The following is a 27770-nucleotide window of genomic DNA, read 5'->3' on the forward strand; positions in this document are numbered from 1 at the left end:
CTTGGATAGCTTTAGACGCAACTGTAGGCATTCATGGTTACACTGAAGATCAACACATGGATATGAAATGTTTCTAGTAAATTAATATTAACCTTTCCCAGAAAATGAGATTTCCTAAAGTATTTTACTGCATATATGGCAACAATTAAGACGAAGCCACTTTGTCTCTGAAATTGTCATCTAACAGTTTATTTACCTGGAAGTCACTGAAATTGCAGGAAATTATTTCATAAATGGTTTTGATGAGGGCACTAAAGAAGACCCAATACTGGAAAATACTTCCACAGCTGTCATGAGAGTTTAAAGGGCCCAACATTGCCAAGAACACAGACCCAGTCTCTAAGTTGAACATCCTTATGTCTCAAGCAACAACTATGTACTTGTGGAAAAAGACACTAAATGATTTAAAGCTTAACTATCGAATTAACCTGAAGAAATACATTTCTGCCATCAGTAGCCATAGGTCTAATATAACCATCATCAAAACCAGAGATAAATTTTGCAACTAAAATAAAAAAAAGATGTTTTTCATCCACAAAGATTTAAAAAAAACCCTTGAGGTTTATCAATAATGACAGCAGAGTCATCTATGCATTCACAAAACTAGATTGCACCTTGTTTGTTTGAATGCAATCAATTAAGCTAACAAACATGAGTAAGATGAATTAGCAGGGACTACCATTTTAAAGGTGAAAAAAATACTAAAATTATGAAGACTCTACTGCTTCCATTCCAGAATTCTGAAATAAATAGTATACTAATACATCAACATTAGATCGTGTTATTTTATTCTGATAGCTTTATTTGACAAGGCAATGTCACGGAGGCACCATGAGGTTAGTTTAAGGGACAACAGGGTCCAAAACAACTTTTATTAAACCAGTGAGAAACAGGGGTTTAGCACTCCAAAAGTGACTTGAATACAGGTTCAGATATCAGTTGAATAAAATTCTTAAGGGGCAGCAACTAATAAATCAGGAGGTCCACAGTGTCCATGCACACGGCTTCACCAAAACAATGCCGGAGCCATCCCTGAGTCTGGGAAGAGTACACACTTGCCTGAACACGGTGTGGGATTATTTTAAAGGGATACATATACTTGTGTTGGGTACAGAAAATGTACACTCGCAATTCTGCAAAGGCAAATTTACAATACACTCACAATCCTGCAAGGAGAAATACACAGTATCACAGTATCACAGTATGTTTGGGATTGGAAGGGACCTCAAAAGATCATCTAGTCCAATCCCCCTGCTGGAGCAGGAACACCTAGGTGAGGTCGCACAGGAACATGTCCAGGCGGGTTTCGAATGTCTCCAGAGAAGGAGACTCCACAACTTCCCTGGGCAGCCTGTTCCAGTGCTCTGTCACCCTCACTGAGAAGAAGTTTCTTCTCAAATTTAAGTGGAACCTCTTGTGTTCCATCTTGATCCCATTACCCCTTGTCCTATCATTGTTTGCCACCGAGAAGAGCCTGGCTCCATCCCCATGGCACTCACCCTTTATATATTTATAAACATTAATAAGGTCCCCCCTTAGTCTCCTCTTCTCCAAACTAAAGAGACCCAGCTCCCTCAGCCTTTCTTCATAAGGGAGGTGCTCCACTCCCTTAATCATCTTCGTTGCCCTACGCTGGACCCTCTCCAGCAGTTCCCTGTCCTTCTTGAACTGAGGGGTCCAGAACTGGACACAATATTCCAGATGTGGTCTCACCAGGGTGGAGTAGAGGGGAAGGAGGACCTCTCTCGATTTACTAACCACCCCCCTTCTAATATTTATATGCACTGAATATTACATGTGCTTATGCGGAAGCACGGGAGAAAAAGACACTCGCGATTATGTAAGGAAATAATTTATACACGTGCTCATATTGAGCACGGAAAGTATCCATGCAAATGTGCACGGAAAGTATAAATACACGTGTAAATGTGCACAGAATATTTTCTCTCATAGGATTGTGAGTGTATTATAAATTTACCCTTGCAGAATCACGAGTGTACACTTTCCGTACCCAATACGAGTACGTGTATCCCTTTAAAACAATCTCACACCATGTTCAGGCAAGTGTGTACTCTTCCCGGACTCAGGGATGGCTCCGGCATTGTTTTGGTGAAGCCACATGTATGCACACTATGGACCTCCTGTTGTATTTGTTGCTGCCCCTTAATAATTTTCCTCAACTGATATCCGAACCTGTATTCAAGTCACTTTTGGAGTGCTAAAACCCTGTTTCTCAGTGATTTAATAAAAGTTGATTTGGATCCTGTTTTCCCTTAAACTAACCTCGGGGTGCCTCCGTGACAGGCAATTGGATTTTTTGAAGGGGGAAAAATATAATTGTTCTCATCTATCTAGATTTCAGTGATTCGGATAATACAATATGGCATGAGAAACTGTTAATTAAGTAGGACAATATATGAATTAGTGCAAGAACCTTAAAATGACTAAGGAACAAGTAAAAGAAGAGAAAGTGGGTTAGTGGTGAAAATTAAGGTAAGAGAAAAGTTCCTACTAGAGCACCTCAAGGTCTTCTATTGGGATTTGTAATTTTCATTAACCTTGACTCAAAATTCAGAACAGTTTTAATGAAAAGTGCAAATGACATATTTAGGAGTTACTGTCAGAGGGCTGGAACATCATACCTAGAGAACTATACAACCTTGAAAAAGGTATTAGACTGCTGTCTACTACAGTCTTTCTAATTCCTGTCATTATCTTCAGCTTGAAATTCTTGCATGAGAACAAACAGAAAATCCCAATAACTGGCTTACTACCCCTATACAAATCCTGTCTCCATTTTTGTCTCCATTTTTCATTTTTGCCATATATCCCCAAGAGGTTACTCGTATTTCATGCTATATATGTATACCAGAAGCTGTGCTTTTTTTTTTTTTTTTTTTTTTTTTTAATGTCCAACAATGAAGTGTCTCCAGAATTATGACACTTAATCCACTATGATACACACACTACACAGCTACCTAGACAGGTAACATGACAAGTACATTTTCTTGGGGAGATCTGTCAATGTTTTTAATTTCATTTCATGTGTCCTTAAAACACAAAATGACCTTGAAAAATAATTTCTAAAGGGATGCTATGTGAGTGTGACATCACTGTTTTGTTAAATGTCTTTTGTAGGTACTTGGAACAGACAAATATTTGGTCAATCTTGATGCTTTTATTTAAATATAGCAGTGAAATATTCCTGCTGAAACTGACAGTTATTAATAACAGCAAAGTAAGCTCATGATTAATTTTCATTACCAGATTATTCAGCCACATGCTGCAGAAAATTGTACTTAATTTTATATCTAAAATCAATATTCATCTCAACTAGAAAGGAACAGCAATAAACACCTGCAGCACATTCTCAAGGACAAATGAGGCAAATGTTGGATACAATGAATATTTACCTATCAACCTGATTGTTTTTAAAAATCTCTCAGATTCAAACTTGTATCAGAAAGCAGTATCAGGAAGTACCGTGAGCATAGAACATAAGTGTGTTCTTAAAAATATAACACCATGATATAACACCATGTGTTTTTTTACAGTTCTTGGTCATAGTCACTAAAACTGTAATATGAAGACTTTTAGTAGCCAACAAATCCACATGATTTAAGTTACAAAATACATTCTCTTTATGTTTTACATTATCTGAATCTACATATTTTGACATACAAACACACAATCTTTTATTTTTTTAGAAGTTATCAAAAAGATTTCTATACAAACAAACAAAAAAACCCACAAACAAACAAAAACAAAACCCACCACCCCAAAGGTTCTGAAAAATCCAGGAATTCTATTGCTTTTGTCTCTTACCATGAATCCTAGAACTTTTTTCCCTATGCAAAGCTCTTGATGGCAAAAGAAAGGAATCTCTGGAATCTGAGTTTAAACAAAAGGGGAGGAAGAACTGAAGGTGTGATGAGGGTTAGCGTAATCAAAAAAAAAAAAACCAAAACAACAGACAAATAACAAACAAAAAAGAAACACTGTTCTCCAAAAATATTTTTTTATTGTACAGCAAAATTAATGTTTGATAGACTGACTAAATATGAACATATGAGAAAGTGCTCCTCGTGCTGCTAGTTTATAGAAACTGATCATTAATACCGATTCCTACCTGTGTTACCATCTTACTGCAGAAGAGAGACAGAGAATTGTTTTTCTCTTTCTGTTTCTCCTTCTCTCTCTGTGGATTGAACATTGTATATTTCTATGCAAAAATATAGAAATTGAGTTGATCTAGTTATCAGGAAATTCTAATTTTTAAATTTAATATCTGGTTATGTCTGTAACAGTGAACTCAACAGAGGCAGTACAGAGGGCTGGGCAATGTTACACAGTGACACACCCCTCAGCATAATTTTGATTCATGCTTACTAGAACCCTCCTTGACCCTGACTATGCACAGTTCACTTGAGAAAACTCAGCAGTGTTTGTTTCCCATAGGCAGTTGGATAAACCACCACCCTGTCCTCAGAGGGGAAAGACAATAGTTGTACAGACACAAGCTGTACCATGTTGCTTGCTCGTAGTATAAAGAAAAAGAAACTCAACTTTTTCCTCCACTAATGAAACACCACCTCCTCAGGAAGCTCATAGCTGAGCTTAGGCGTGCCCTGGCTTTAGCCAGCACAGCCAGCAAAAGATGACCAGAGAATCCAAATGGACCAGCAACCCCCAACCAACAGACCAATCTTTTACAATCAACAAAATCAAGTTCAAGCCGTTCTTTCCTACCACAATTAATAAAACAAAATAACATAAAATAAAATAACAACACACACACAAAAGCCCCGGTTTATTCCCATATGCTTGCAAGCTGTTTTGATTCACATCTGATGAAAGGATGATAGCATCTCATTTTTAGCAAAATAATGCCGTGGTTTTTGAGAGGCACTAAGATTTTATCGCAGTACACAAAATGAACAAAGGCCTGCGAAACAACCCTAGTACATACCCATAAAGCTGAACTCTTCCCCTATTCTGCAGAGTTAGAGGGAGCTGGTTCAGACTGGCAGCTGGGAACACTCTCTGGCCCACATTATCTCTCAGCCATTGCCAGGCACTTTCCTGGTGCAACTGTGTCAGAAATATGTTAATTATTAAAACACTATGAAAACCATATGCCACTGAACAAGCCCAGTCCCTATTTTGATAAATGTGATAGACATATTTATTTTGAGTTACTAAAATTGCCTGTTTTCTGGCAGTGTTTCAATTAACATGCCAATTTTGCTACCTGCCATCTTTATCCTTCATTAAAAATAATTTCCATTATGACTGGAATAGCAAAAAAAAAAGTCTGTTTATTATTTATGACCTGTTTATTATTTGTGAACATCAGTGATCATGGTAAACTTTCTTGTCGCATCCACAGACTGTTTTCTTCCAGAGAATATAATAATAAAGATAGACTCAGGTTGGAGGACACTTACAGTGGAACTTACCAAAAATAGCAAAACATTTTGGTTCACTGGAAACAAGCAAATAACTGATGCTGAAATGTGGAGCTGAAAAAAACAGCATCTATCACTTCATTGTGGTTTAAAATACACAGACACCTAAAAAAACCTATTTACTCATGAATTCAAAGATTGTATTTTCTAGGGATGTCATAGTCTGATAAGTTTCCACAAGTTCTTCCTGATGCAGAGAAACTATGCATTGCACTCATTTTGCAAAGAGGAAACTGAAGTGAGGGGAGTCTGACTGAATACCCCTTGCACACAAAATGCTCGCATTATGTTAATGCCAAAAGACTGAAAGAAATTAAGAGATTAATCTGAGTAGGCAAGTGGTTTGAGTCCCTCATGAATAAATTTCTTATGTAATTCACCCAAATAGGTTACAAACTACAGTAACCTAAATTGCTAAAGATTGTTAAAGCTTGCAGAGTTCCTCCTGTTGGAAAATGTATAATATTTTATTTGATTTACCATGTAAGAAAAATAGTTTTGTGCCTATGATTTGAAAGAAGAGCAGCTGTTTGCCGTCCATATTGTAACATACAGTACAACGTTTGATGACTGAGCAATTACGGATTGTTCAAAAAATAAAGACATTTTAATTGAATTTACCAACATATATCTGAGCTTGGTGTCAAGAAAAACAGATTAATTTTCAGGAAAATGTCAAGTTTGTTCTATGTCAAACAGTATTGTCATTAATTCATTAAAATAGTATATATTCATTAAAATATTAATATTAATTAATATCAATCAATATTAATATTAATTAAAATATTAGATAAAGCAAGTTACTACAGTGGCTCCAGTCTTCAAAAAGGGCAAGAAGGAGGACCTGGGTAATTATAGACCAGTCAGCCTCACCTCCATCCCTGGGAAAGTAAAGGAACGGCTTGTCCTTGGTGCCATCTCAAGTCATACCAAGGATAAGAAGGTTATTAGGGGCAGTCAGCATGGCTTTATTAAGCGTAAGTCAGGCTTGACCAACCTCATAGCCTTTTATGAGAATGTCACAAGGTGGATGGATGATGGCAGAGCGGTGGATGTGGTCTACCTTGACTTCAGCAAAGCATTTGACACAGTCTCCCATAGCATCCTAGTTGCTAAGTTGAGGAGATGTGGTCTGGACAATAGAGTAGTGAGGTGGATTGCAAACTGCCTTAAGGAGAGAAGCCAGAGAGTGGTAGTCAATGGTGCAGAGTCTAGTTGGAGGCCAGTGGAGTGCCTCAGGGGTCAGAACTGGGGCCAATATTATTCAATATATTCATTAACGATTTAGATGAGGGAATTGAGTGTACTATCAGCAAGTTTGCTGATGACACTAAGCTGGGAGGAGTGGCTGACACGCCAGAAGGCTGTGCTGCCATCCATCACGATCTGTACAGGCTGGAGAGTTGGGTGGGGAATAACCTAATCTGGGCAGGAACAACCCCAGGTTCCAGTATAGGCTGGGGAATGACCTATTAGAGAGCAGTGTAGGGGAAAGGGACCTGGGGGTCCTGGTGGACAACAGGATGACCATGAGCCAGCACTGTGCCCTTGTGGCCAGGAAGGCCAATGGCATCCTGGGGTGTATTAGAAGGGGGGTGGTTAGTAGATCGAGAGAGGTTCTCCTTCCCCTCTACTCTGCCCTGGGGAGACCCCATCTGGAGTATTGTGTCCAGTTCTGGGCCCCTCAGTTCAAGAAGGACAGGGAACTGCTGGAGACAGTCCAGTGCAGGGCAACAAAGATGATTAAGGGAGTGGAGCACCTCCCTTATGAAGAAAGGCTGAAGGAGCTGGGTCTCTTTAGTTTGGAGAAGAGGAGACTAAGCAGGGACCTTATTAATGTCTATAAGTATATAAAAGGTGAGTGCCATGAGGATGGAGCCAGGCTCTTCTCAGTGGCAAACAATGATAGGACAAGGGGTAATGGGATCAAGATGGAACACAAGAGGTTCCACTTAAATTTGAGAAGAAACTTCTTCTCAGTGAGGGTGACGGAGCACTAGAAAAGGCTGCCCAGGGGGCTTGTGGAGTCTCCTTTCCTGGAGACATTCGAAACCCACCTGGACATGTTCCTGTGTGACCTCATCTAGGCATTCCTGCTCTGGCAGGGCAATTGGACTAGATGATCTTTTGAGGTCCCTTCCAATCCCAAACATACTGTGATACTGTGATTAAAACAAACATGAAGAAATGCTAAAATAGTGTAATGGCTTAGATGAAAAAATAAAAAAACTTCATTTTGGCAGATTTGGTTGAAAACTGAGTTCCTCTGTAAGGCCTGCTTTGTTTCAGTTCAATGAGATCCTTAGCACTGATTTCAGTGATATGAACATGCTAAACCAGAAAGGTGTAGCTGCAGGGATCACATTGTACAGTATGCAATGTTTTCTATACCAGGAAAAACAAACAAACAAACAAACAAACAAACCAATTTAAAAAAAAAAAAATGCTTTCCCCCTGTTACTATTACAATATTAAAAACATTTAATTATAAAGTATATTAACATTTTATTATGAGTCAATAAAATATTAATAACTGAAAAAAGAGTCCGATAACCTTAGGCAATCTAGCCCTTTTTAGATAAAACAGTATTTGCAATACTATTTTTGGCAGTGTATATAGCTGAAAGACGACAATCCTACTGTCTATACTATACACATACACACACATGTAATGTTTGAAGAAGAAAATGGAGAAGTATTCACTCTTTAAATGCCAATCCATATATTATTCAAGTTACAGTATGCAAACTTGATTAGATAAATAAAAAGTAATATTGATTAGATATCAAGACTCAGTAAACTAAAATGACATTTTAAATGCCATTGATTAGCAACTCACAGTGCAGAAAACAAACTGAATGATCCTTTACTAAAATTACACATGTGGTAAAGGGAAGAAACATCACTATTGTTTCCCAACTCACCTCCTCTCTGCCATCCCACAAAGGGATCTAGTTATCTTGTTTTTCACAAAATAAAGCAATGCAGTAGCTGTTAACTGGTGTTGATAAGGGGAAAGGAAATCAGCTCATGCCCAGAGTCCCATTCTGCCTTCGAAGACTCAAGTGTAAAAGGAAACAAAAGCAACTGTTTCTTTTGTTAGCTAATGCTGTCTTCATAAAAGTATATGATAAAACAGTGTATACTTTCAAAAAAAGAAACACTTTAAGAAAAATCACAAACACACAGCTGTGTAAATTTTATCAAATAACCATTTAATAATACAGATTTTCATTTAACCTTCACTTACCGTAATGCAAGGTCTTGCTTATACTAATTCATTACCATCCTGGTTATGACAATTATCTTCAGGAGTTTCATGTCAAGTATATTTCTAAGTGGGATTTTTAAGTTTTATTTTAATGTGTAATTTCCCTTATAATTAGTAAATTTATTTCGCTAATTAGTAAGATTCCAATGACTGCTCGTTGTCATATTTTACAAATGAACAATTCGCTGCTACGCACATATAAATCAGTCCCTTTGTGCAGCAAGCAGACAAGTCCATCAACATGGAGAGAATTATAAACAAAAGTATTAAAATGTAAATATAACAATCATTAGAAAATAAGACAAGAAGGTTCTCCCTCAGTATTGGTACTATCTTGATGTTGGAAACTCAAGTTGACTTCAGTGGGGACTGCCATCATTCAGGTCCACTTAAAACTAGGCAAAATAGATGTTAATATGGCATCAATTTAAACACAATTTATTCTACAATACTTCAGAAAATATGTATTATACCTTCTTCACAGAGAAAAATGCAAATGAATCCTCCTTAACAACTGAAGAGCCATCTGGAAGATCATACTTGCACCGTAAGCATGCATATCTACTGGGTGCCCTTTCCTTATACAGAGCTACAGCTGCTTCACAACTGCTGAAGCAGCAGCTTCATCAGCACACAGAAGGTCCCCAGAGGTCTTCACCTGGTCTAATCTTTGTGGCAAGTTTTATTTTAAAGCCTAGGGAGAATGCTGACTGGCACCAAAGTCTGTGTCACCACACAGTATTCCTTTCAGAATGTCTTGGCTCCTGCTTTCCATTATGGCCCTCAGGATGAACAATCTCAATGGCCTTTCTGGTACAAAGCTATAGAGAAGCCTATTTGTTGCTAGTGCTCTAAGCTGCTGAGCAAGAAGGCTTGTGATCTGCTAACAGTCCTCCTGAAATTAAGCTGTTTATTTTCCTCTCTGTACCAGCATGAACTCTTAAATACAGGGTATCTTGAATACCCGTGTCTCAGTAACAAATATATACAATATATTAAGTATGCATCCCTAGTTCCAAAGCAAAAAAGGAAAAGTAAAGCAAAACCAGTTTATTGACCTACACACATACAGGTGATAGGTTTTAATGCACATGCTGGCTTCATTATCTATGTACTATATCATAACAGGAAACACTTCCATCCCTTCAGTTTATTCCCTACAAAGTGTTCATTTACCTGAGGAAATTATCTTTCACATGCAACATTCCCAACAAATCCTGCTAGTGAGAGGTTCAGGCCTGAGACAGGCAGCCAACTGAATTGAATTCACATCAGAAAACTTCCCAAATGTGAGTATACTCACAGGTAAGCCATTGCTTCCCAGAATAAACAATTTCACTTTGACTGAATTAAACCAACAGTGTAGGCACATCCAGTATATTTATTAGTTTTCTTTCCCAGAAATTCCTGTCAATAAGCGATTTACAAAATAATTAGCATTCTTTAATGAAAGAAATATTACAACAGCTAAAGTCCCTATGTTTTTAATAAATAATTTATTTATAATATGTGAAATTCTGACCCATCACCCAACACCCTGTTGGCTTCTCTCCCTCCTCAAAAGAATCTTTTCTCATTCTTTCTTGTCTGGGATGTTTCACACAGCTCAGCTGACAATATATACTGACGTTCTTATTAAACTGTTCTGAGACGAAACTTTTTATTTACTGGCTGTGGTCTCTTCAGCTGTCAGACTAATGTGAGATCAAATAAAGTTTAAGTTCAGATGATGTGTTTATTTCTAAACCAGATACTAAAAGGTCTGCCCTCACTGCAATTTCTTATTATGTAGGTGCATATTCTACGTTTCTCTTTCTAGTAGACATCATTTCACCTTACAGTGAGCTACTGAATATTGGTACTAGTGTCTAGGTTAAAGTATCTTCAGAACAAAGATTTTAAACTTTTAATTGGACATGAAAATCATAATCAACTCCTGAAGTGTAATCTATTATTATGTATTACTAATCATTATTACTAATGTAATAAATTATACAATGGTATTTTTCCTCTGTTTTACTGCATTTTATTCCAGGGAGCAGATAAAATAACACCTTTATGTGACAGTTTTGGGATTCTTTGATATGATAGATACTACTTGAGGATATGTAATATCCTGAAATTAATTTATTGCAATATATTTCATCATAATCATCCAATCAGTTTAAACTGATACTAATCAGCACAGCTGCTTTTCCCTCTTGTGTCAGTCTGAGCTTTTCTGCCCTTATAGTGCTCCCTCATTTAAGCTATTTTAAGTAGGTGTGGTAAACATGATAAACTAGACTAGGTACATTTTAGGCAAAACTTAGTCTAAAATTAATATGGTAACTTTTTCTCTAACATCCCAAATCATCTAAGAAAAAAAAAAAGTTCGTCTTAAAGCCCATCAGTCAATCTCCATTTAGTTCACTGACCAGTCTTATGAAAGCTAAGACTGATGAGAGAGAAAGAGAAAGAAGGAATAAATCACCACGAGAGCTTAGAGATAGGAGTGTCTTATGACATCATCACTGGATTAAAGGCAGAGTGCAATAATGGCATCAGAATAACAGTTCAGTGTTGAACGTAAAAGTGAAAATTATGAAGATTCATAATGAGCAAGATTGGCCCAATTTTCCCCTGAGGAATCAAAGAAGGATGAATTGAACTGTCAGGTCACTTTCTTGACTTAATACTCTAAAACTTGACTTGATTTAAAAAAAATACTTTTAAACTTTAAGGCTTAGGTGAAACATGAGTACAGAAGAGAGAATAGTTATCCCTGATCATGAATAAAATAGAAAATTAGTTGTCATAAAAACTAGTTTTAACTAAAATTGTAGTTATATTTTGAACATTTATAGAGGAAAAATAAAAAAAAAAAATGCATTAATTTAGTGAAACAAGAAGATGAGCTATATAGAAAAAAAGGTAATTGTAGTTATACCAAATCATGTCCAAAGAAGGCAACAAAGCTTGTGAAGGGTCTAAAGAATAGATCCTATGAGGAGCAGCTGAGGGATCTGGGCTTTTTTAGCTTGGAGAAAAGGCTGAGGGGACACAATATTGCTCTCTACAACTACCTGAAAGGAGGTTGTAGCATGGAGGGTGTTGGTCTCATCTCCCTAGTAACTAGTGATAGGATGAGAGGAAATGGCCTCAAGTTGTGCCAGAGGTGGTTTAGATGGGACAACTTGATGATCTCTGAGGTCTTTTCCAACCCAGTCGATTCTGTGACTAGGAAAAACTTATTCACTGAAAGGGTTATCAGGCATTGGAACGGGCTGTCCCAGGAAGTGGTTGAGTAACAATTCCTGGAGGTGTTTATAAGATGTGTAGATGTGGTGTTTAGGCTCATGTTTTACTGGGGGACTTGGTAGTGTTAGGTTAACAGTTGGACTTTGGTCTTTTCCAACAAAAACAATTCTATGATTCTATTTCTACTCACAACATAATTTGAAAGAAGCCTATAAGAGACCACATTATTGTCACAGAGGCACCCCGAGTCAATTTTAGGTAGACAAGTTCCAAAACAGACTTTATTCTGGCTGGAAAAGCGTAGCAAATAGACCAACTAGAAACAAGGTTTAAACAATTATGTAACTCTCCAACAACATAAAATACAGGTTCAGATCTTAGTTGAGGAGATTATTCAGATATGATGACATAAGAATAATGAGTATCCATAACATGCACTCATACACTCACAAGAAACAAAACCAGAGGCCTCTCACTCCAGGGTACCCACAAGAAATAATCACTTGCCTGGGTTAGGTGAGGGCTCACATTTGCCTGGGTTGGGTAAGGACTTATTCAAGGATATATCCAGTAAATAATCACTCACCCAAATGAGTAGGTGAGGCACTCTCAATCCTGGGAAGTCTCCTTAGACGGTGTCCCAATCTAAGGGGAGGGCTCCAGTTCATAGACCCACTGCTCCAAGAAGCAGGGGACTCCATTTTATAGCCTGGTCAGATCTGGCTGTGGGCATTACAACATAGTCCAGAAGCTTCTCAGCTTCTTTGGGCACCTCCTTTGTTGAGGACCCTGTCAATCAACTGAGGATCCCACCTCTCCTGCCTGGCCTCCCCAGCCGCCCCCCTATAAGCTGAGTGGAGGTGAAATCACCCTGCCCTAAGGTAGGGGAGGATGTGACTATGAGCATTTTGGCCCATCCTACATGTGTAAGTTGGGACAGGCACAGTGGGGCACAATAGCTGTTTAAGGAGCCATCAGGTACCCTATTGAAGGCTCCAGATATCAAGGGGATGTGCAACTGCCACAATTATATTGGTATTATATTACCACAAAGAAGTTTACAAACTTTAAACTTGAGAACTGAAGTCCTAATTCTTATAAAAACTTTTAGTATAACATTTAAATTTAATAATATAGTAATACCTACAGAGTTTTGAGAAACATCAACCAACAACTTCAAGTAAAGCATTTCAAGGACTTACTGGAGACCTTTCAGTTTTTGCCAGCATCAGAAATCTCTGCAATTTGCTTGACCTCACAGACTGTTGATGACTCATTAATAAAAAAAAAAAACAAAAAAAAAACCAAAAAAAAACACCACAAACCAAAACAAAACAAACAAACAAAAAAAAAAAACCAAAAAACAAAAAAGTCTAATGTCACGAAAGAACAGTGATCAACTTGCCAAATAAAATAAACCTATTTTAATAATAAACCTAAAATTTACATAAGACTTGGTCTTGTATAAATATGCTAAAGCATCCGTCTCTTTCTCTTTCTCTTTCTCTTTCTCTTTCTCTTTCTCTTTCTCTTTCTCTTTCTCTTTCTCTTTCTCTTTCTCTTTCTCTTTCTCTTTCTTTCTCTTTCTCTTTCTTTCTTCCTCTTTTTCTGTATCTTTCTTTCTCTCTCTCTCCCTTTCTCCCTTTCTTTTTCTCTTTCTCTCTTTCTCTCCATCTTTCTCTCTCTCTCTTTTTCCTCTCTCTTTTTCTCTCTCTTTCTCTCTCTCTTTCACACACACATTCACATGTACACCCACCCAGGTAATTTTGGATGATCTTATAAAGTGAGGAGAGGAGTTTTCACTATGCAAAGAGAACTGGATATACTACTGCAATTACAGATGATGTGGTGAGCAAGTCTATGAAAAGAGTCTACATTTCACAGTGATCCCTCATGCTCTCAAACACAAAAATATTCCCCCATCAACAAAATCTGAGTCCATGAGATATCAGCAATTCATCTTGGCAATCTGTGATTTTGTCACCTACAATTGACATGGCATGAAATCCACAATGAAGATAATGAGAAACTATTTCTGCAGCAAATTGCAGGTATATCCAGTAGACAGCTATTCTCATATAACTATACCAATTGCCACAAATCTCAGAGACATTCCCAAGACTCTATTCACCGAGTTTGCAGAACCAAAAGGCAATTCTGTCAATTACAATTCTTAACTGCTGCACTGAAAACCGGCAGCTCTTCTGCATCCAGCCTCCCATCAGGCCCATATACTATCAGAAGTGTACTACTAAATTCTTCCATAAAAATCTAAAAAGCACCTCGGTTTATGACACAACAAATAACAAAAAAATATGGCACCAATGAACTGTGTGAACAGTCCCCTTTCTTTTTCCTGCAGCTCCTTTCTTGGTCTGCCTTTGAGCTGAGAAGACCTGCCCAGCACACCTTATGTCTTTCTGAAAAACTATTTCATGAACTGCTCTTTGCATTGAGACCAGCTAAACAGTTCATAGTCTGAAGTGTGAAGTTGTAAGTATTACAGGGCATTTGCACTGTAAAGTCTTTAACTATGCTTCTTCATGATGGCATGAATTCGTCTTAATCGCTATCCTTTTCCATTTATTATATATATATATATGTATATATATATGCAGTATGTGGCTAAATGTGATGTGATAATTCTTGTAGAGATTTGAAACAAGATGGGCAAATCTAATCTCAGGCACATCAAGAAGGGCACATCTAATTGCAGGCATAGTAAACACAAAAAAAATGGAACCATGAGATTGTATAATGTGTTGGGACCAGAAAGAAGTGTCATGGAAATCTCTGGATTAATTAGGAAGACAACAGAGAGTAGCAAGGAAAATACAGTCTTTACAAGCAGCTGAAGCACCAAAATAACTAAGGTAATAAAATGATTTGGAGGACAGGTTAGCTTAGAGACAATTCTCCCTTGCTGTGAACCATTTACAAGAAATTTAAAAGTAGGCAAGGTGAAGTAAAAGGCAGAAGAAGATCAATTTCATTTCACTTCCAGAAAGTGAAGCAACATTTCAAACTGCCATAAAACACTTGTTGTTAATTCCCATTATTGATCACTTCAGTTGTGTTGGTGTGTTGAACATCTCTTCTATTACATTGCTCAGATGTGCTATAAAACGATAAATGCTCTGATTCCTGCATTCTTAAATTGAAATTTTTAACATTATGTACAGTTCCTACCCCACAATTCAGGCCTTCTTAACTCAGCTGTTTAGCTTCTCTTCACTTATCTTCAACAAACGTTGCTATTTCTATTCAGAATAACCCACCAGTGAAAATAAAAGGAACACATTCTGTTCTCCATTTCTCCAGGACACTCTAAAGCACACTGAAGACTGATGCCTGCAACAAAATAAGCTGACAAGTCAGTAATGGCTTCCATTTAAGAATGGTCTTCTTCATGGAAAATTGCTTTAAATTTTTTGAATTATTTCACTTGTTACTAAACAGTGACTGAACTAGAAGACTGTAACGCATTTTTTCTACTTGATTTGTAGAAACAATATAGACACAGAGATGTCAGAAACGCTGCACACTCAGAGACTTTCTGAACATGTTAATACACGAATGAGGCAGAGTCTGAGTTTCAGTGAAAGATCATTCTGACAAACGAGAAGCTACTGAGTTGAAATTTAGATATCCAAAGCCAAAACCTCCAACCAATATGTGGTAAAGCAAACAGAACTTACAGGATTCTTATAACTGAAGTCAAAATCATACAAAATGTTATCATTATACAGAACATGCTTGTGCAAACAGAGCACATTGCAGTGCCAGTCATGAAGACATGTAAATACATGCTGAGCTACTTGAACAGAAATACATTACTAAATTGCACACAAAAAGCAGGGCAAAGCCTATAGAAAGAGACACTGACACATGTGGAAATGAATGGTGCCTATGCAAGGTGTGCATGTAACTGGTAGCCTACTGTAGTTACAGAGAAAATACATAACATTTAGATCTAATTCTGAAAATGCATAGCATTTAGATCTAATTTCTTTAGTATGTGGATATATAATAAATGCATATTTTACTAGTAGCAGTGAATTTCAAAGTTTTTATTTCAAGGTGTGAGGTTTTTTTGTGTACATCAAAAATACCCCATGTCTCCCATTTTAAGAGAAAAATTAATTTTCATTCACGTGTCATGAATAAGATTTTTTTTTTTTAATGAGGACATACCAGTTACTAGATATAGAGCTGCAACCCATGTGCTGAACTGTTCTCAAGCTCTTCAAAAGAATGAGAAATAGAAAAATTTCCCTACTTTTCTGCTGTGCTGCATGTTCTCTTAAGAGCTGTTCCATAACAAGGGGGAACAAGGTTAAATTTCTCATAAAACATTAATCCAAGATACAGCTCCTGAATAAAATAATTCTTGATTCTTCAGCAAATTTGTACAGTGCCCCTGAGGTACCACAGCACGTTTAAACTAAAACTAGCACTAATAGCTTTGTGTGCATATCTCCATATCTATATTAACACATTAAGGACAAATTACAGTATATCAGGTGGTCTTAGTAATTAACTGTGGTCCTGATCCATTTCCCACTGAAGTAAACACAAGCTTTTACTGATTTAACCAGGAAGTAGAATGAAGCAGTAAGTTTAGGACAGATGTACACCAAAGATGTAAAATAGATTATTGTGATGGAAAACCTATCCCTGTATCCATTCACTGCAGTTGCTGACTTTGCAGATACGATGTCAGTTTTTTTCCTACAACACCTTGTTGTTGAAATACAGAAAACTATGTTTTATTTTGAAATTAAGAACCAGAACTATTAAACCAGAAATACCAAACGCACAATGATTACAACTCTGTTTTTTATCTTATATCTGTTTCCTTGTCTTAACTTTAGCTTCATAACACAGCATAAAGCCACTCTTCACATACATCCTTATTTATACTGTCCTGTTCTCTGTGGGTTCTCTGACTGACCAAATTATGTGACCTCTGTGGTGCATTATGAAGCTTCAATATTCACACTGACTTTAAGACATGGAGAAGGGTTTAGGGCAAAGTTGAAGAACAATTTATGCATGCACCTTTTTCCTGTCTAGAGACAGAACTGTTGAAATGTATGTATACCTTTTGCAGTCAGGGTGGCTTTTAATGTTCTGAAGTTGGGGTTTTCTCTCCTGTATCATCCTACATGAAATAAATATCAGTCCAGTTTTATAAATAATCACAAGAATGTATATACTATGCATAAACTCCACTAAGTGAGGATAAAAAAAGGAAAGCACTGTCAATGAGAGGCTGAAGGAAATAAAAGCCTTTATTGAAAAGGCACAGAAAACACCTGCTTCTTATGCTCATAAAAATAAATAAGTTTCAACAAATGTACGTATGAAAAAAGATGTTGTGCACCTATGCAGGTATCTGTCATTCCCTTTGATCCTTTTAATCCTGCAGAATTGATATACAGTGTCTTCTGAGAAAGGAGGGAAAGGAAAACATAGACTATACTTCTCACAAGATAAGACCTTATTGTTTAACATAGATAACTGCAAGACAATGATTTCTCACTTATTACAGCTTAAACAGGTCATGGGATATTCCATCGATACAATTACATAAATATCACTCACTGCCTTTCTAGCAGTCTTGCTTTCTAACTTCTATTATAGTGAACTGTCTTCTCATGGAATGACATATATTCAAACCCAGCCTGTGGGTGTACTAAATACAGTATGTATGCTGAAAATGTACTAATCACTCTCTCACTAAATTAGAAGTGATAGCAGACAAGTGTGAATGCAGCCTTGCAGCAGTTCTGCCCTTGTGTCATTTATCAGCAATTCCTAACCCTCTTTTGATAATGAAGATTATGATAAATCAAAAGAACATCTGAAGTCAACATCCAGGCACTTTGTAAGAAAACAAGACCATGCACTGTGTTTTCATTACTAGCCACATTAAGCAATTGTGTGTTTCCAATATTTACATGTCTCCAGAACTGTAAAGATTGTGGTTCTTAATACAGGAAGCTTTCAAGTTTAATTATTAATTTTCATGTGTTTATGTTAATTACTGGTTATTTTGAGGTCATTCTGAGAGGGATTATGAAGATGGAGAAAAATCAGCTTTCTAGCCACAAAGCCTTTTCCAGCAAACCTTAATGTTTTGCTTTGTTTTGTTTTGTTTTTGTGATACAAGCAAGTTTAAAAGAAAAACAAGAAACACAAAACAAGTGCCAGATACAGGCTACCAGTACCAACAGTACTGTCACTGTCCACTTGCCAAACAGTGGTTCACTACTAACAAAGTTACTGTTCACTGCTAACAAATCAGATAGACTTCTTAATCTCCTTGAAGAGAATTGAAATCACACAACAGACTCTCATGCTTCAGCCAATTTACTGCAAGTCATTTTAGGGTTATCGGATGAAAAGATTTCGTATGAAATCTGTTTTTGCTTTGCATTACATCTAACGTATAACATAATGAAAGAGTATAAGTGTACTTTGTGTGTGTGCAGATACAAAAACATTAATATATGCTACAAGAAATATCCTACCATTTTGTAGCAGGGATTGTGTGCAATCCCACATACACTGAGAGAGATGGCTGAATATTTGATTAACAACCCCTTATATAAAGGGTCCTAATGGACCAAGACAGAGGGAACGAGTTACAGCATCTAAATGGGGTGGGGTTAAGATCATCAGAGAGAAGGAATAAATTAGTTTTCCATAGTTTACCTAGATTCTAAATCCTAAAATTAAATAAAAAGTGAAAACAAAATACCTTCCTTCCCAGTTTCAAGAGTAGTGTACAAATGTAACTCTTCATTCTATTTTCTTTAAGTAAAGCTTCTAAATTAGAGATGGAAAAATTTAGTTCAGTTTGCTTTAGTTTCAATTCAGTGAACACAACAAACAAGGAGTAAATGGCTAGCATGGAGTTGAAACTACTTTGGTTCTTAAAATAGTTATTACTCCTATTGAGAAAAGAAGTATAACTAAGCTCATGTTAATACAGGAGGCTTGAAACAAATTAATTATCTGTTATGAAACAAATATTTCCTTTTATCCATTACAAAATTGGCTGTAAACAAAATTTTTATTAGTATGTTCTCTCTGCAAGTAATTATTTTACTAAAACTTATTGTGAACATTGACTTTTTACTTCCAGGTTGTGGTGGGGGTTTGTTTTGTTTTGATTTTTTTTTTAATTTTGTTTTTGTTTATTTCTTTTTTCTGGATAGAATTCCACATGGGTATTCTGTTCTCTGAACCACAGTCACTGTGAGAATCTCAATCCTGTTGTGACTACTCCAATTGAAAATTGAGAAATTAATTTGTGGCAAAACCTGAAGCATTCTTCTGTATTCACTGTGTTTAAAAACCAAAAGAAAACGAGGAAAAAAAATATTAAAAAAAAGTTGAGGTACATGGCATATAATTTAAGTCAAGGAAAAGTTATTCAATACAACCATTTTAGAGGAATGACAGGTACCTTAGTAAGGTATTATTTTTATACAGTACCTTGAATTATGGGGTTTTTACCAGAATCTGAAGATTTAATTTAAAAAATAAATTAAAATGTGATTTTCTTTCTTTAAAACATGTACCTGGAATATATTCAGTTTCTTATTCTGTTTCTTTAGTTCTTCCTGGTGTCTGCAGCTTCAGAATACTTTAGGAACAAATTTCAGTTGGATGGAAATAGTCAATAATTTATTAAGCTGACTCAGCTCTACATTGTGAATGCTTCAAATCCAAAGCAAGGTGGTTTTTGTTGTGGTTTGTTTGTTGTTTTCGTTTTGTTGGCTTGTTCTGGCATTTTGTTTTTCTTTTTAAGAAATACAGATAGGCTAATGCAAATATTAGACCCTCACTGAATAATTTTCAGTGAAAAAACGATTCAACAAAATACACTTTTCCTGCTCATCAACTGTCTGCACACAGATTTTTTTTAAGACATATTGCTCATCACTAGAGTACATGTTGCTCTCAAGATGTATTTCAAACTCACACTGAACTTTGTGATCACTCACATTCATACATCTCATTAAACCTATAGCTGAATTGATACTAGAAAACGTGCATTACTAATAAACAGTTAACATATTGAATTTAAAAAAAAAAACCAAAAAATAATAAAGCAAAAGCATGTGAATGTTGGCGGACAAGAACCATGAAAGACAAAAGAATGAATGTAGTTTAAATTAATTTTCAAAGACCAATGACTTAAAAAATATTCTCATATCACATATACAGGTCAGCTATATGTAAGAGAAAATTTGTATTAGGTATACTATTTCATCCCTTAGTTCTTAGTTGAATTAACAGATTGAAGAGATTTTCTTGCACATTTCTTAGTTATACATGTGGAAGTACTGATTCTGCTCAGCTCTGTTGCTTACCATCATTGCAACTGGTCCCTTCCTGAGACATTCCTTATCCAAAACACAAAGAAAAAAAAAACATTCAATGAATCAGAGTTCTTCTGGATGCTACATAAGTGAGACTTTCTTTTACATGAAGATAGAAGACTGGAAACACATGGATTTGCATTGTATAATTGAAGAACTATGTCTACTGTTCCTTCTTAGATAATGGGGTCTCACTTCTCCAAAGTGCCTAACAAATTTACTGAGTGACTTAGCATAAAATAGTATATTTTAAGCTTCTGAATTAAATGCCTCATAAATGACTACAGCAGTCATAGTGATCCCTCCACTGTAGTATGAGCATTGAGAGTAAAATAGATGTGGAATGGCACAAAAAAAAAATAAATCACAGCATTTCTTAAGCAATTTTGGCATCAGTGACCAAAAAGATTAGCCACTGCTGGTCTTTGGATACGGGAGATGAATATTGGCCTATCTCTTTTGATACTGCACAGGACTGTTTCCTCTGAAGTAAAATGTTATTTCTAGGTCATTCTCTAACATACAAGGCAGTTAGGTTATTGAATCTAGTGATGCAATTCTTGTAAAATAATGTTTTATGTGAAAATATGTTGTTTTTTAAAAGATGGAGTTATTTTTTGTTTGTAAATGTGTTGACTCCTGTATTTCAAGACAAAATAATCTGGACATGTTTGTTTAAAACATTTAAAGCAGATCTTTCTCTGAAAGCAGTTTGCTTAACTGAGACTTGTGCTGTTACATAACTATTTTCATCATGATATCTCAAACCAGGGTAAGATGTACTAGTATAAAAGAACTGGAGATCTATTATACATATAATCTTATGCGCATTAATAGAGAAAAGAAAACATTTTGGCTAGCAGAACAAGAGAGATGGAAACGTATTACCATTATCACAATTTCATGGGGAGACACCAGGAACGTACTTTTAAGGCATAGATCCCAAAGGGAAATTTTACTCTACATCTCTTACTGCACCTTGTTCTATGTTTAATTGCATTTGTATGGGTTTTTTTATTATTAATCATGATAGTCACAGCCATAGTGTAGCATAAGAAGCTTATGCTTACAAACAAATGCAATGATTGTAGACCTACTGAAGTGCCAGTGATCACGTAAACTGATAATACTACAAAAGGAACTTTGATAGAGATGGATGAAGTGGTGATGCCACAAGGCCTCATTGGTGTGAATTTCCTATGAATGGGTTCCTATATATTTGGATGAAAAAGCCTTCCTAGGAAAAACAGATTCTGGGAAGGTAGCACGTGAAAGTTTCACCAAGGACTGACTGACTAAACAAACAAACAAATAAATAAATAAATAAATCTGCAGTGTACCAGTCCTATTTGTTCTGTCTGTACCAATAATGTGAGGACACTGAGAACCTGCTGATTACCTAGATGGCCACAGCACACCCAGTACCATCAACAGGTTGTACAGATCAGACTGTGTTCAAGAGGGTGGTAGCTTGTATATGCATATAAAGAATCCAGTCTTAAATATACATTTGATGAAATAACAGACTAACTTAAGGATTTTATGACACTGGTGACTTCTAGGTCTAACCTAGCCTACCTGAGTCCAACTTCAGAGTATGCAGGTGAGGTTCATGTTCCAACTATTACCCCATGAGTTAACGAGTGAGCAAACAGTTTAAGTGACTGTTGTGTGACTATGTTATTAATGATGGTTTGACTCCACTAGTAACAACAGCTTTGTAAATAAAAGATGTTCATAGAATTCAGTTGTCATCTGCACTCCCCCAACTCCTACTCCTCACCCTATTAAGGAAAAAGAAGTGTTGAAACAGGGGAAAATACATTTATTTTTTATATACATATATTTTTATACCTTGATATATGTTCTATAAAGAACTACATATGCAAGTCTCATCCTGCACTGATTTAAACCACGCTAACCATGTGCACACAGCTCACAGCACACACTATTCCCGCTATCAATGTTCAAGTTTGGAACAGTGTTGCTACCACTGGTTGTCAGTAGGATAGTTAAGCAGTTTTACAGAATAGGTACTATTGTGCTTAACTCCACCCAGAAGACACAAGAATTAACGACACATACCTATATGAGTAGGAATTATTCATTTACTGTGGGTTGAGGAATAGAGTCTGACTTAGTCTCTAGAACACAAAGTTGATAACCTCAGGTGTCTTCTTTTTCTTTACATTTGTAATATATTTGAATTGCCTTTTTATTTAATAAGAATCTGACACACAGAGTTCAACACACAAACTACAACTGGACTGCTTCAAACTTCGTTTTATCATGCAAATGTGTAAAGAGAATATTAATTCCCATCTGACCAGCTTAAAATATGGGAAGACAGCAGCCTCACTGATGGGAAGAAGTAAGTGGTGGAGGGCAGGAAGAAAGGAGAGTAGGGAGAAGACAAACTTAATATCTTTGCTACATTTTCCAGCTATAGCCACAGGCTAAACAAAATACATAAGAGCAGTATGCTCCACTAAATAAGCTGAAGGAATATAGTCCTTCACTGTATTAAAGGATAAACTAGAGACTGATTGGGATCAAATCTGTTTGTTATTTTGTTTATTTCTGCTCCTTAATAAGGATGATCTGGTCTTATGTATTTTAGCTATTTACATGACCTCTTCTGCTTTGTGTCTTGAGCATCTCATAGTAACAAATATAGTCCTGAAAAAGTGATATAAAATATGGCAGTACTAAGAATGGTATTTTACAGTTTGGAAATGTGGTTTATACAATTTGCTATAGAGTGTATGGAGGCAGAACAAAAAAATGACTTTCAAAGGGTGGGTTAATCAGTAGGTCATCTTTCCTCTGTATATTGCTAAATAGGTGCATCTTTAAATGGATAGATTTTAAAGACTGGCCTAAAGTATCAGTGAACTGTAGTCACTATTAATCTGATTTCACTCTTCTCACCAACTTGAAAAGGCCTTAACTCAGTTACAGTCCCCCAAGGAACCTTAAATTTGAATTAGCTTCATTCTAGCTGGCACACAGGTTAGACACATATATATACTTCAACCAAGCATACACAGTGTGAGTCTTCAAACATGGAACAACAGCACGTATATTTTACTTGCGGCCAATTTCATTGTATTACCTGCATTTAAACATCTGTTTCTGCTCTGATTAGAAGCAAAGGAAATTGTATCAAGAAAGACATCCACAACATTTGATTAAATCTGAAAGGGTTGTTAACCTCCATCAAATATGTCAGAGACAACTTCCCTTTATCTTTTATGCAAAATGACTTGCAGGTAATTGCACTCTCCTCAGATAATATAAAAGTATTTTGACTAGAACTATCCACTGTGCCAAGGGTGTATCTTTGACAAATTATGTTTGACAGCAATTCAACATCACTCTGAGAAGCCAAATTTAAAATAATCCAGAGGTAATGGTAGAACAGCACAGTTAGATACAGCTAGTACAAAGCACCCTAGCCTTCAGCTATGAAGTATATGCTCAAGAAAGCAGAACATGAAACAGATATAAATTTATTCTGTTTAAAACTTGTGACAATTTCTTATTGACTTCAATGAAAGAAAAGCCAGACTGAAACCAAGCACTCTTCAGTAGCAATTTATTTGTATTGTGCAAGAAGCAGTCCCAAAAAATCATAGGCTGTCACAGAATCAAAAGGAAAGTAACATCTCGAGCGCTGTTGACACAGAGAAGGTACAGCATTCTGCTCACGAGCTGACAGATTCTGATACCTACACTCACCCTACTTGAGGGTACTTCCAGCAGGACCCCTGGATGCACGAAGTTACTTGAGCTGAGAGTCAGTGATCACTATGAGGCCACAGACATTGTGAAAGACTCTTCTGCACTGACTGCTCTCTAGTGCAGTGTTTTAGCAGCATGTTATAATGTTATATGCTTTTCAGATGCTCACATTAAGCCAGCCTAAAGTGTCCTATACCATGGATTTATAAGGTAGTACAACTATTGATTTAGCTTTTTTTTTTTAATATACATACTTAATTCTGCACCCAGATGAGACAAAACTTTGTAGCAAGAATCCCAACACTTTGAATCAAAGCTCCTTTTAAAGTTTCATGTGCCAAAGAGCCATTTTACACTTTTTTTTTTTTTTTTTGGTGATTCCAGACTCTGTAGGGTTTTTTTTGTTGTTGTTTTAACAGTTCTTGCCTCCTCAGGAACAGGTAAAACTTTGGCCTTAGCTTCATTTTTCAAAAAGTAGATAATAGAACATAATTGAGTATCAGTAAATTTCAACACTGGGCAAAAATATTTAGGAAATTCATCCTGTGGTTTCTAAGGTCAATGAAGATATGTTTAGTCTGAAATCCACTTCACATACCGGGAAACAGCAAAAAGGCTGGGGAGATAATTTTCACAGACATGTTGAGATTTTCTTGCACCATCTTCCTACTACAGCTTGCCAATTTAATAACTCACACTCTCAACTGCATACTAGAGAATAACGATGTAATTTTTTTTTTTTTTTCTGATACTGCTGACAAGGAGCTGCCTCACATACTCAGCAGAAAGGAAAAAAATTACTCATATGGACTGGGAGAGACAGATTTGTCTAACACTCTTTGTTCTTTAAAAACAGGACTGGTGCTGTTTTTCCACACAAACTAAATTACAATTTTATTTAGATGTTTAATAACAGTTAGGTTAAGATTACTCCTGCAAGGAGGCTGAATTTTAAAAGAATTAGAGCTCAGCTGAGCTACAGCAAAAGCCAGCTGAGGTCAACAGAACTACTCTTATTGATCTCAGTGGCCTTTGGCTCAGATCCATAACAGTTTTCTCCTTTCTGCACTATATACCATTTCTTGGCTACAAAAAATAAAAAAAAAATAAAAATCAAAAAAATCTTAGGGGAAAGTGCCATATTTTTCCTCTTTTTAAGCAAAGTTTATTTTTTGTTTTGGGTTTCACTGTTTATGTATAAAAGGTCCGACCCACGTAACAATCAATATTCTTCCTGACATCTTAGAAGAAGTTACTAAATACAATTATTTAGCACATAATTGAGTAGTTGTAGACTAATAAGTAGTTTACACATACTGTTAAGTAAATGAAAAGGCAAAACAAAATAAATGGATGTCTACTGAGAATCTTTTTTCCATTAAACTATGAATGTTTAGCCACCAAATGTCTTTATAACGGCTCTGTTTGCCTGAAGGCTCCCCTGAGGTTTTATATCAAGATACTTTGACACTGTATGACCAACTACCTCATTAATGTGGAAGCAACAGTGCTTTTGGTTTTACTTTGCCCAGCTGCTCCCTCAGCAGACTTTTATTCCACTTATTTTAATTCTAACACTCACTTTTAACATGTAAAGTTCAAACAAGAATTTTCTGCTTTTCTTTAGCATTGTAAAGAAGCATCTAGATGTACATGCAGATAAACACCTTAGAGATTTTTACAAAGCCATTTCCTGTGCTTTCTACTCTACTCCATAAAATTGTGTCCTGACTAACACAGATTTTTAGCAGTAGTAACTTTAAAGATTCCTAGAAATACGTGAGGCTAAGCTCAATTCCTTAAAATCGAAGAATGCTGTAATCTTTGTTAACTAGACGTAAATGTAACAGATGAGACTATTTGTCTTTAAATTATATTCCCATGACACTGTCCTAACACTTTCCCAGCAGTTTAACTCTTCCATTATTCCTAAGTATGTAAAGAACTATGCTGCCATAGTTCTGGAAAAAAATATTCACAGAGTTTGCAGAACTGCAACATATAGTAACTACCTAGCAAAAAAGTAATGTTCCTTTCTTTACCACTGTGAGAGAAACCTGTCAACCTTCTGAATACCCTCCAGTTCCCCAGTCTCTCTATCTGTTTTCCAGTTCTCAGGGTATTAAACCATTTTTCTATCATTTGTCCATGAACATTTACACGTTCATCCCCTGTTATAAAACAAAGAAGAAAGAAGGGTTCCCTTAGGATCCTGAAACCCACTGAAACCTAGGAAATAGTGGTCTATTTTGAAGATACCAGATACCTAAAATTAAAATTACTTTCAGAATTCCTGAATTTCAGAAATTCTTGCTCCCTATTCACATTAATACCCTGGCTTTGCACTAGAAAATTAAACAGAAGATATAGACTAGTTTTAAACATGTGAAGATTCCAGTGAAGGTTAAGCTGTAAGAAACTCAACATCCTCACTGGAAAACAATCAGGAAAATGTGTAGAAGGATAATGATTATCCCATTTTCAGGAGTGCACCCAGGCTGAGGATTTTCCTGTTATTGAGAACTCTGTTTTCCTCTGAAAAACAGAAAAGAGAATAAAGACAGCTTGAGTTATAAGAGTATTATAACATAGGAAACTGCTGAAATCTTTAAGAGGTTTGTTGGTGATATTTGAGCTAACTCCAAATCCCATGCATTCAACTATTCAATTATCACATATGACTGTTTTTTTCTTTCAGATTAGATAGGCTTTTTTTCAATGTTTTGCTGAGCCTAGTATGTGGCAATGCAACTACAGTTTTACAGTTCTTGGTGCAATAATCACCATTTTACAAAAATATCTTCCTACAGGTTTATAAGATGTATAGTATCAGATACACTTGCAAGCCTATTTCTCAGTTACTCCTGTAATTTGAGAGTGTAAAGAAGCAATAGCTTTTTAGCCTAGTCCTTACATTCTTCTCTGCTGCATTGTAATGATATCAAGGTTGCATTTATTACAGTCCACCAGCACTGAATTTTTTTCCTAAGAAGGGTTTATTTCCTGTTACCATGAACACTTAAACAGACTTACCATGTTCAAGCCAAAAATCTCATTTGGGTTCAATTCCAGCAACATTGTACATGTTTTTTTGTCTTATGATACTGGATTCACTATGGAGAGATGTTCCGCTTTTGAAATTTACACCCTTCTAACTACTGAAACATTAAAAATTGTTTATTAACTGTAAACATCAATTATTCTTAAAAAACCTACAGGTTCAAAATGGACTACATTGTAACATTTTACATAAATTCACAACATATTTTCTTTCTGTAGTGTCTAAATACTGACATGAAAATTCCAAATACTTCTAGAAATTTAAGCTCCATTGTTATCATGTTCTCTTTTGAAGCCTTCAACAAAGACAGTAGTGTCACTGATTTTAAAACCTGTCTTTGGAAAAAAAATCATTTTCTCCTCTTCCAACAAGTAAAAACTAAACAAAAATGAACAACAAAAAACACATAGACACACATACACACACAAAAAAAAAAAAAGAAAGAAAAAAGAAAACCCCTATTCTTTAAAAATAACTGTTTAATTCCATGATTGATATTTTGCTTATGATGTCTCAATCTCAGCTTCAACATTTCTTTTCATTTATATATGCTGAATAACCCTAAAGCTTTGCATAAGTATAGTTAAGCA

This window comes from Streptopelia decaocto, assembly GCF_964273445.1.
Source record: "Streptopelia decaocto genome assembly, chromosome: 2".
In the NCBI taxonomy this organism is placed as follows: Eukaryota; Metazoa; Chordata; class Aves; order Columbiformes; family Columbidae; genus Streptopelia; species Streptopelia decaocto.